Source organism: Arachis ipaensis, chromosome B10, assembly GCF_059453495.1.
Source record: "Arachis ipaensis isolate K30076 ecotype BB chromosome B10, ASM5945349v1, whole genome shotgun sequence".
NCBI lineage: Eukaryota > Viridiplantae > Streptophyta > Magnoliopsida > Fabales > Fabaceae > Arachis > Arachis ipaensis.
Window position 1 is genome coordinate 117380422 of NC_142435.1, and position 11459 is coordinate 117391880.

Below are 11459 nucleotides of genomic sequence, written 5' to 3' on the forward strand. Positions count from 1 at the left end.
CGTTTAGCGTATTTTGAAGGGTTTTAACATCTTCTTCTAACTCCAACAAGTTAAAACCCCTCAAAATACTCTAAACGACATCGTTTATGTTATATTTAGACGCCAAAAATAAAATGACGATATTTTACCAGTCCAGCGTGGCTTTTAGCGTGACCTCTGACCAACTACGTCATCATTCTGTCACCGGAAAGTATCTAAAAAATGACCATTGTCAAGGTTTTGAAAATCGGTCATTTGGCCGGTCCAGTTAACCTCCAGAACTGTCCTGCAAAAAATCAGTTAAAAAATTGGCTAAACCGACAATTAACTAGTGAACCGGACAAATTTTTTAAAGGCTAGATTTTGTAATCTGCCTTAGAAACGGCTACATTTTAACGCCCAAAAAAAAAAGATAAACCCCACAAACCCAGTCCCAATTCCCAAACGAGCCTCATGACGCCTCCCTCTCCCTTCCAATCCTAATTTCCTCCAACGAGCAGAAGTAACGCCTCCATCATCCTTACCACTATCGGCGCCGGTAGTGACCACTAGCGGTTGCCACCCCTCACCACTCAAAGCTTCTATCATCGTCGTCGTTTGAAGTTTCTATCGCCGGCCACCTTTGTCCTGCCGAGTATCTATTTCTGCCGACGTGGACTTTAGGCCTTCTTTGCTCTCTCTCTGCCGCCCTGAACTCGTATCTGATTGGCCGTCTTTCTCCTCTGACAAATATTCCTCCATTGTTTCTCTTCTTTTTTTCCTTGCTTTATTTTTTACGATTCTGATTTCTGATAATTCTTTTTGTAAGTCTTCATTTTTTCTGATTTTTGTTCATTCTTTTTCTGAATTAATTTTTCTAAAATAATTTTGTTCATTATTGATGGAATCTTATTAATTTTATTGATTTTTGATGCAATTGTATAGATTAACATAACGTTGAGGTTCAGGTTAATTATATGGATATCCATAATCTTAATGGTACCTATGTCTATAATCTTGAGGTTCAGGTTCATCTCCATAATCTTGATGGTATTTATTAATTTTCTTAATTATGTTCATAATATTGAGGTTCAGATTAATTGTAGGGTACTTTTTAATAATTTTATTTAATATTTAATTAAACTGGTTCGATCTTTGGTTCGACTCCGATTGGACTATTGAATTATTGAATTCGTTATTCGACCGGTTTATTGACCGGTTTAATTCTCGCAACCTTGACCGTTGTTAAGTTCAGTGACAAATTTGGGACAATTTTAAGTTCAGAAATGACATTGAGACTCGACTGCAAGTTCACAGACCACTTTGAGTATTAACTCTATAAGAAATGGCCCATTTCATCATAGTTATCGAAATTAAATTGATAATTAAACTAATTAGACTATTGCATTTCGGGTTTATTAGTTCAATTAGTTAATTAGATTATAAATTTGCCTTAGAAACGGCATCATTTTGACGCAAAAAAAAAAAAAAAAGATAAAACCCACTAACCCAGTCCCAATTCCCAAACGAACCTCATGATGCCTCCCTTTCCCTTCTAATCCTAATTTCCTCCAACGAGCAGAAGAAATGCCTCCATCATCCTTACCACTATCAACGCCGGTAGTGACCACCAGCTATTGCCACCCCTTGCCACTCAAAGCTTTTACCATCGTCGTCATTGGAAGTTTTTTATCATCGGCCGCTTTTGTCCTGCAGAGTATCTATTTCTGCCGACGTGGACTTTAGGCCTTTTTTGCTCTCTCTGCCACCCTAAACTCGTATCTGATTGGCCATCTTTTTCCTCTGACAAGCATTCCTCCATTGTTTCTTGTCTTTTTTTCCCTTGCTTTGATTTTTACGATTTTGATTTCTGAGTTAATTCTTTTTGTAAGTGTTCATTTTTTCTGATTCTTGTTCATTCTTTTTCTGAGTTAATTTTTCTAAAATAATTTTGTTCATTATTGATGGAATCTTATTAATTTTATTGATTTTTGATGCAATTGTATGGATTAACATAATGTTGAGGTTCAGGTTAATTATATAGATATCCATAATCTTAATGGTACATATGTCTATAATCTTAAGGTTCAGGTTCATCTCCATAATCTTGATGGTATTTGTTAATTTTGTTAATTATGTTCATAGTGTTGAAGTTCATGTTAATTATAGGGTATTTTTTAATAATTTTATTTCATATCTAATTAAACTGATTCGATCTCCGGTTCAACTCCAATTGGCCTATTGAATTATTGAATCCGTTATTTGACCGGTTCAATTCTCACAACCTTGACCGTTGTTAAGTTCAGTGACAAATTTGGGACAATTTTAAGTTCAGAAATGACATTGAGACTCGACTACAAGTTTACAGACCACTTCTTTAAAATTATAAATTAATCAAGTTTATCCTTTTGTTCTTTTATTACCAATTTCTATCAACAAATAATAATATAAAATGTTAATTGTCAATATATGTGATACCTAGTATGTCTAATTGGAAATTGACTAGATATGTTTATAAAAATATATCAATTTAGTCTCTAGGTTATATTAGGATTATGATTTATATAATTGAAAAAAAAAAAGATTAAATTGATATAATTTTATAAATATATCTAGTTGGTGTCCAATTAAACATATCATGTATCATGTATGTAGTCAATTAATATTTCACATTATCAATTATTAACAAAAATGGTTAATGGAGTGAAAAAAAAAGGTAAATGTTATCTTATAATTTTTGAATGACTAATTTGGTTTATAAAATATTTTAAAGACAAATTTGGAGAATGACTCATTTTTCAAGAACTAATTTAACTATTAACCCGAATATATATTAAAATTTAAATATATTAAAAATAAATTAAACAGCACATCTATTTAATTGAGTAAATCTTTGTTTTTTTTTAAAAAAAAAAACTTCCTTTCTTTTATTTACTTGGTTTGTTTTTAAATATTCTTTCAAATTTCTTCATTCCAATTTCAAAAGCAATAATTTTCACTCACAAATATAGGATTTTTTATTTAAATAAATTAAAAAAATATTTTATTTACTGAAATAAATAATTTTAAAAATTATTCAAAAATACGTAGGATTACTTATCTCATTTACAGTGTATACGAGATAAGACAGTGCGTGTGACACATGTATATCTCATTTACAGTATAAACGAGATACATGCAAGCTAATCTTGTTTACACCATAAACATGATACGTATTGAGTTATAACGTTTACAATGTAAACGAGATACTGTAAGACAAACTTCCAACAGCTATAAAAGAATGTGCAACCCTTGGCATTCTCCACATACAATTCATATATTCTTCTCCTCCATTTTTCTTTCAAAAAATAGGCAAAAATGTCCAGTAGTAGAGGATATGTGGTTATTTGTGTGTATCCCAATTGTCGTATGAGAAACAGTGACAATGGGGGTGATATTTGAGTGTGATAATCCGATACTGTTACGCACTTGGCGGGTAAGTTCGTTGTCTGAGTTGAAGAGTCTAATATTGAGCAACCTTTGTGGTTTAGGGAGAAAAGAGATCGGAAGGGTAGTGTATAAGTTACTAGCACCGTTGGGTAACGGAGTTTTTTGGTTTTGCCTGTTTTGGCTCCAAGGCGACGAGCATGTGCGACTCATGTTTGACATCCATGGGAGAATCATGGCGGAACAAGTGATGGAATTTTCCGTCGAGGTTAGTGATGTTGGTGGCAGTGAAACCGTCCACTCGACCTTAGTGCAGGATGACCCATCTCTCGCACCACCACCGATTTATGTTGCTAGTCCAGTGGAAGACATGGACATGGGTGATGAAGACTCTAGCGAAGAGTATGTTGCGGATAGCAATAATAGTGATTCCTCTGAATATGATGATGAATAGGAGTTCATACCGGAGACGCCGGCTGAGGCAACGGTGCGTTATATTTTGCCTCCACCCACCCGATTCTGTCGCTATTAGATGTACCAAGTCACTATCATGCCTTGGATCTGGATGCGATACATAAAAAATCTCTGTTTTTTAACACCGGAGAAGACGATTACAACCTAGATGGTGGGGTAGAGTTTCGTGTCGGCCACAGATTCAAAAGCAGAGATGCAATAATGCAAGGTGTGAAGAACTACAGCATTCGCAGAAGTGTTGAGTACCGAGTGGTTGAATCAGACCAATTAAAGTACCATGTGTATTGCCACCAAGCTGCGACTGGATATCCCTAGAGTCTCCGTGTAGCCCTCTGATAGAACCTCAGATACTGGTGAGGTCAAGTTTAATTGTGGCATATTTACTCATTTATGATTGCTATATATAGGGTAGTTTCCAACCATCAATGTATTATTTTGTTAGAGAGGTCTGGAGGGTTGGTGGAGCGCATACGTGTTTAGCACCCACCATGTCCCAAGACTATCGACAATTGGACAGTAGCCTCATCTGTAAGGTCATCCTGCCGTTGATACAGTCTAGCCCATCCGTCGGCATCTTTGTCCTGTAGGGTGTAGTTTGGCAAAGCTATCACTTCAAACCCTTGTATAGAAAGGTCTGAATGGCGAAGCAAAAGGCAATTGCATAGATATACGGGGATTGGGAGGAGTCATACAACAAGGTGCCGAAGCTACTACAAGCACTACAGAGTTATTGTCCCGGAATGATATATGAGCTTAGGGCCTTACCTTATTATGATGGGCGCCTTATGGTCCGCGACTGTAGCATGTTCGAAAAAGTATTCTAGGCGTTCCCGTCATGTGTTGAGGCTTTCAAGCATTACAAGCTGTTTGTTTCTGTTGACAGCACGTATTTGTATGGTAGATACGGTGGTGTGTTGCTTATTATAGTGGCACAAGACGACAACAACAATATCCTCCTATTACTTTTGCAATTGCGGAGTCCGAGAATACGGAGTCATGGTCTTTCTTCCTGACTAATCTGAGACAATATGTCACCCCACAGGACGGGTTGTTGATTATTTCTAATAGATTCCAGGCGATCAAGGTTGCACTAAAGGCCGATGATAGTGGATAGTAACCTTCTTGGGTGTTCCATGCTTATTGTGTAAGACACATGGCCGCAAATTTCATGTCTCGTTTCAAGCCCGCCGAGGGCAAGCAATACCTCATAAACGCTGCTTACAATTCAAGCAAGCCTAGGTACGAGTGGTACATGGATGCCTTGAGAGGTTTGTCCTGAGAGATAGCGAACTAGGCTAGTAGATTGAACAAAGAAATATGGCTACAATACTGCGACAGCGGTCCTCGGTTTGGTCACATGACAACAAATCTGTCAGAGTGCATCAATGCAGTGCTGAAGGGTACACGGTACTTGCCGATTTCTGCCATCGTGCGCATCACGTACAAGAGGCTGCAGAAGTTGTTCATCACGAAGGGCAGGGAGGCACAGGCACAGCTGAAAGCTGGAAATCGCTTCTTCCAAAGGCTGATGGCTGGTGCGGTATTTTACAACCTACAAACTTACCGGCAAGTACATCGGGTCGTACCAAGTAATACCTTACGTGAGTAAGGGTCAATCCCACGAGGATTGATGGATTAAGCAACAATAGTGTTTGATAGGATTAGTTAGACAAACAGAAAAGAGTGTTTTGGTATTCAAAAAGCATTAAATAGTAAATTAAGAATTTCATAAAGCAAGCAGCAAATGAGTTGTGAAATATATATGGGAAAACAGTTAAGGCTTCAGAGTTATCTATTTTCTGGATTGACTTTTCTTATTAACTAATTTTAATCATGTAAGATTTAATTCATGGCAAACTATTTGTGACTAGACCCTAATTCTTTAGACCTTTCTAGTCTCCTTTAAAATTCATCAACTGCCAATTCCTTGGTCAATTGATTCCAATTAGAGGATGATGATCAAATTCCAGTTTATATGCCACAAGAATCCTAATTGTCCAAAAATAAAGGGATTATATGTCACGTATCTTGTTAAATACAAACAATTAGAAATTCAGGATAATATGTTTTCAAGCTATTGTTCAAGTAAAGAGCTTTTCCAAGTTATACAAGAACTCAAATAGAACATGGGTCATACTTCCGTTCCACCCAAATTCATAAAATAAAGAACGAAAACAATTATTAAAATATAAATCAAAACATGAATTAAAATAGAAAAATAATATTATCAATCCATACAATAGACAGAGCTCCTAACCTTAACAATGGAGGATTAGTTGCTCATGGAATATGGAATGTAAATTTGTATGGAATAATGTTGTGGAAAAAATGTTGTGCTGGAACCACCCTGTTAGGATCCCTTTTATAACTAATCCTAATAATTTAAAAATCAAATTTCTAAAATTAAAATTAAAATAATATCTTTTCCTAAAATAATATTTGAATTTAAATTCGAATTAATTAACAAGTCTTCAGCTGATGGGTGGGGACCACTTGATTTATCCATTTTGCAGCTTCTAATCTGTGTTTTCTGGGCTGAAAACTGAGTTAAAATAGTCTAGAAATTGCCCCCAGCGTTTTCTGTCAATTCTGCAGATCGTTCATGTGATGCGTCCGCATCGTCCACACGTTCGCGTCATTTGTGCAGATTCCAGTCCATGCGTTCGCGTCAGGCACGCGATCGCGTTATTGCGATTTCCTCCATTCCGCGCGGTTGCGTGAGCCATGCGTCCGCGTCGGTATTCGCTGGTCATCTCCTTGGTTTCTTCTCTTTCTCTGCAGAAACTTCATCAGATCCTTCCGAATGCTACCTAAAATGAATAAAATTGCACAAAACTCAAAAATAGCATCCATAGTGGCTAAAATATAATTAATTCTTAATTAAACTCAACAAGTTAGATGCAAATTCACTAGGAAAAGATAGGAAAGATGCTCACGTATCACAACACCAAACTTAAATTGTTGCTTGTCCTCAAGCAACCAAAAACTAATATAAGCTTAGGATGTGAATTTGCATGAGAATGAGAGTTCGATTAAGCTCATGTCTCTTCTTATAGTGGGGTTTACAACTGCAATCCTGAATAGTTTTGGCATCTCACTTTATCCTTTGAAGTTTAGATTGATTGGCATCCATAGGAACTCAGAATCTAGATAGTGTTATTGATTCTCCTAGTTCAGTATGTTGATTCTTGAACACAGCTACTTTATGAGTCTTGGCCATGACCCTAAGCATTTTGTTTTCCCGTATTACCACCGGATACATAAATGCCACAGACACATAACTGGGTGAACCTTTTCAGATTGTGACTCAGCTTTGCTGGAGTCCCCAGTTAGAGGTGCCCAGAGTTCTTAAGCACACTCTTTTTACTTTGGATCACGACTTTAACCGCTCAGTCTCAAACTTTTCACTTGACACCTTCACGCCACAAGCACATGGTTAGGGACAGCTTGATTTAAGCCACTTAGGCCAGGATTTTATTCCCTTGGGCCCTCCTATCCATTAATGCTCAAAGCCTTGGATCCTTTTTACCCTTTGCCTTTTAGTTTGAAAGGTTATTGGCTTTTTCTGCTTGCTTTTCTCTTTTTTTTCTTTATTTTATATAATTTTTTTTTCGCAAGCTTCGTGTTTTTCACTGCTTTTTCTTGCTTCAAGAATCAATTTTATGATTTTTCAGATTATCAATAACATTTCTCTTTTTTCATCATTCTTTCAAGAGCCAACAATTTTAACATTCATAAACTTCACTATAAAAAATATGCACTGTTCAAGTCATGCATTCAGAATCACAGAAAATACCACCACATCTAAGTAAGTGAGACCACTCTAAAAATTAAATTCAAATTCTCATGCACTACATCTGTTCTTCTTTTTTTTTTTGATTTCAAGCTTAATGGGCAATACATGAGACATCTTTCAGAATTAAAGCACTTAACAGAAAAATTAAACTATAACCTATGAATCTACTAATAAAGGATCATGCAGCAAACAAAGCAAACTAGCAGAAAATCAGAATATAACATAGTAAAAGTGGGAAGGAATATAGAATGAAAGGAACTCAACCACCTTAGTTATCCTAGCGGACGTTTTATTTTTCAGGTTGTGCTCCTCCGTGAAGATGATTCGCCTCCCTTTGGTGCCATAAGAATAAACAGAAAACCTATAAGCGAAGCGTCAACACCAAACTTAAGGGTTTGCTTGTCTTCAAGCAAAGAAGAACTGAAAATAAAAAGAGAAAAATATTAAGATGAAAGAAAAATAAAAGGATAAGAGAATAAGAGAGAATTAGGATTGGGAGAGAGAGAAAGAAAACTGGGCGGCGCAAGCGACGCGTTCGCGTACGGCACGCGTACGCGTGGGTCGCGATTTTTTTCATAATGACGCATAAGCATCAGGCATGCGTCCGTGTGACCAAATTTGTGCTTTTAGCACACTTCTTGTCCCAAGCCGGCACAACTCTCTGCCTAAACGCTCTTTTACGTCGAATTTGCAGGTTATGCGTTCGCGTCGGTGACACGCTCGCGTGAATGGCGAAAATCATAAACGACGCGAATGCATGGGATACGCATTCGCGTGGGATCGTTTGTGGGAAAGGCATGAGTCCAGTGCCCCTCCCGCGCAACTCTCTGTCAATTTTTATTTTTTACGCACACATGATTGACGCGTTCGCGTCAATGACGCTTGTGCGTCGTGTGCCCCCCCCCTTTTTTTTTTGAAATATAGCTTGAGGTGTTCGGTTCCTGGAAGAACATAGTTGCATGATCAGAAAATTAGTAAGAACTCAATAAAAATAAAATAAAATAACTAAGAAAACTACTACTACGAAAAATAGCTAAGGATACGAAATTATCGGGTTGCCTCCCGACAAGCGCTTCTTTATCGTCACTAGCTTGACGGTCAGCTCCTCTAAGGAGGAGGATCATAGGGGCTTAGCTCTTCACCCCTTACTTTGAACTTCTTTCCTGTGTCTCCATAACGTAGCTCAATATGCTCCAGAGAGAGAATTCTGATTACTGTATAAACCCATGCTGAATTGCTGGTCAACACCACCTTCATTTCTGGGGAGAAACCTTCAGTGGGGATCTTTTTGTTTCTCCATCCTCTGGGTATTTTTTTCTTTTTGGGGACCTCCTCCTTGGTGGATGATGTAGTTCCAACACCAAACTTAGGTTTGATGTCATGCAGAATTTTATCGGTTGCCACAGGAGGTTTGAGTTGCAAATTCTGCTGTGCATCATCAAGGGGTTCTTGAAGGTTTGGATCAATAAGCTCAGCCTGCATGCACCTCTCTTCTTCACCTGTTGAATGTACATCTTTGAAGACATGAAAGACCAGTTGCTCATTATGCACTCTAAGCACTAATTCACCCACTTCTACATCAATCAGAGCTCTTCCAGTGGCTAGGAATGGTCTTCCTAGAATTATAGGGGCATTCTCATCCTCCCCTGTATCAAGAATCACAAAATCTGCTGGGAGGAAGAACTTACCCACTTTGACCAAGATATTCTCCACTAATTCGTATGCAGGCTTCATAGATTTGTCCGTCATCTGTAATGCTATCTTTGTGGGTTGTGCCTCTTGGATCTGCAGCTTCTTCATCACAGGCAAGGGCATTAAATTGATGCTTGCTCCCAGATCACATAACACTTTCTCAAAGGTCGTACTCCCGATGGTGCATGGAATTTGAAAGATCCCTGGATCTGGCATCTTCTTTGGTAAGTTATTCTGAATGATGGCACTGCATTCTTTAGTCAGGACCACTGTCTCATCTCCCTTTAAAGGCTTCTTCTTTGACAACAACTCCTTCATGAACTTGGCATAGAGAAGCATTTGTTCCAAAACCTCAGCAAAAGGAATATTTATTTCCAGCTTTCTGAAGACTTCCAAGAACTTTGAAAACTGTTTGTCCTTGGTCTCCTTTTGAAGTCTATGAGGATATGGAATTTTAGGCTTGTACTCAGGAGCCTTTGGCAAAGTAGAATAAGTGTCAAGAGAGTCTGGGAATGGGTTGTCCGCACGCTTTGGAGGGGCGTGTTCTACTTCTTTCTTCTTCTCCTCTGGAGCTTCTTTTTCAACTAGCTCTTCATTGGCCTTAGTCTCAGAGCCAACTACTTTACCACTTCTCAATTGAATACCCTTGCAATCTTCTCCTGGGTTCACCACTGTATCACCTTGAAATGTACTTGCAGACCTCTCAAGTATTTGCTTGCTCAGTTGGCCCACTAGCACCTCTAAGTTTCTAATAGAGGCTCTGGTTTTCTGTATAACTTGTGCTTCGGTACTTGCCACTTGTTCACTTATTACGGTGATAGCTTTGTATTCCTCTCTTGAATTTGGAATTGTGTTACCAGGAAGGCTATTAGTGGTCCTCTGATCAATTTTATTAACCTTTGTGGCTAATTAACCCATTTGAATCTCCAGGTTCTTGATGGATGCTCTGGTTTCCTGTCTAAAACCTGTCAATATTGCTTCCAAATCATTGTTATGCTGAAAACCACCCTGAAAACTATTGTTGAAGTTCTAAGGTCTCTGAGGTTGGTCCCTCCACCCAAAGTTTGGGTGATTTCTCCATCCTTGGTTGTATGTCTTAGAATATGGATCATTGTTGGGATTCCTAGGGCCACTCCCCATGTAATTCACCTGTTCATAAGAAGGTTGAGCATAATCATGATTATCATTTTGAACAAAATTACCTGCCATGTCATAGGAGATTTCCTGTGGTGGATTTTGGGTGTTGATAGCTGAGACTTGCATGCCACCCATCTGTTGAGTAAGTAGATTTATTTGCTGAGACATAAGCTTGTTCTGAGCAAGAAGAGCATTCACAGCTTTTACTTCCAACACGCCTCTCTTCTGAGAGGTCTCAGAGTTCACAGGATTCCTGTTAGATGAGTATAAATATTGGTTGCTTGCAACCAATTCAATCAGCTCAATGGTCTCCTCTGGTGTCTTCTTCTTGTGTAGCGAACCGCCTGCAGAAGTATCTAAACTCATCTTGGATATCTCGCCCAAGCCTTCATAAAAGATATCTAGTTGAGTCCACTTGGAGAACATGTCCGGAGGGCATTGCCTAGTCAGTAGCTTGTATCTCTCCCAGGCTTCATAAAGTGTTTCTCCCTCCTTCTGTCTGAAGGTCTGAACCTCTAACCTAAGCTTAGTCAGCTTCTTTGGTGGGAAAAATTTAGTGAAAAACTCTGTAACAACCTTGTCCCAAGTATTCAGACTCTCCTTTGGTTGTGAATCTAGCCATAGCTTTGCTTTATCCCTCAGAGCAAACGGGAAAAGCATGAGTTTATACACCTCTGGGTTCACTCTATTTGTCTTCACAGTATCACATATCTGCAGAAAATCAGATATAAATTGATTTGGGTCTTCGTGAGGAAGACCATGATACTGGCAATTTTGTTGCACCAGGGTGACGAATTGTGGCTTCAACTCAAAGTTGTTTGCAGTTATAGGAGGCACCACAATGCTCTTTCCATAAAGATTTGCAGTAGGAGCAGAATAAGAGCCAAGCACTCTCCTTTGTTGATCATCCCCATTCAGATTTACCACATTAGCATTAACATTATTATTTGCCATAGTGGATTCTGCAGCCTTGCAA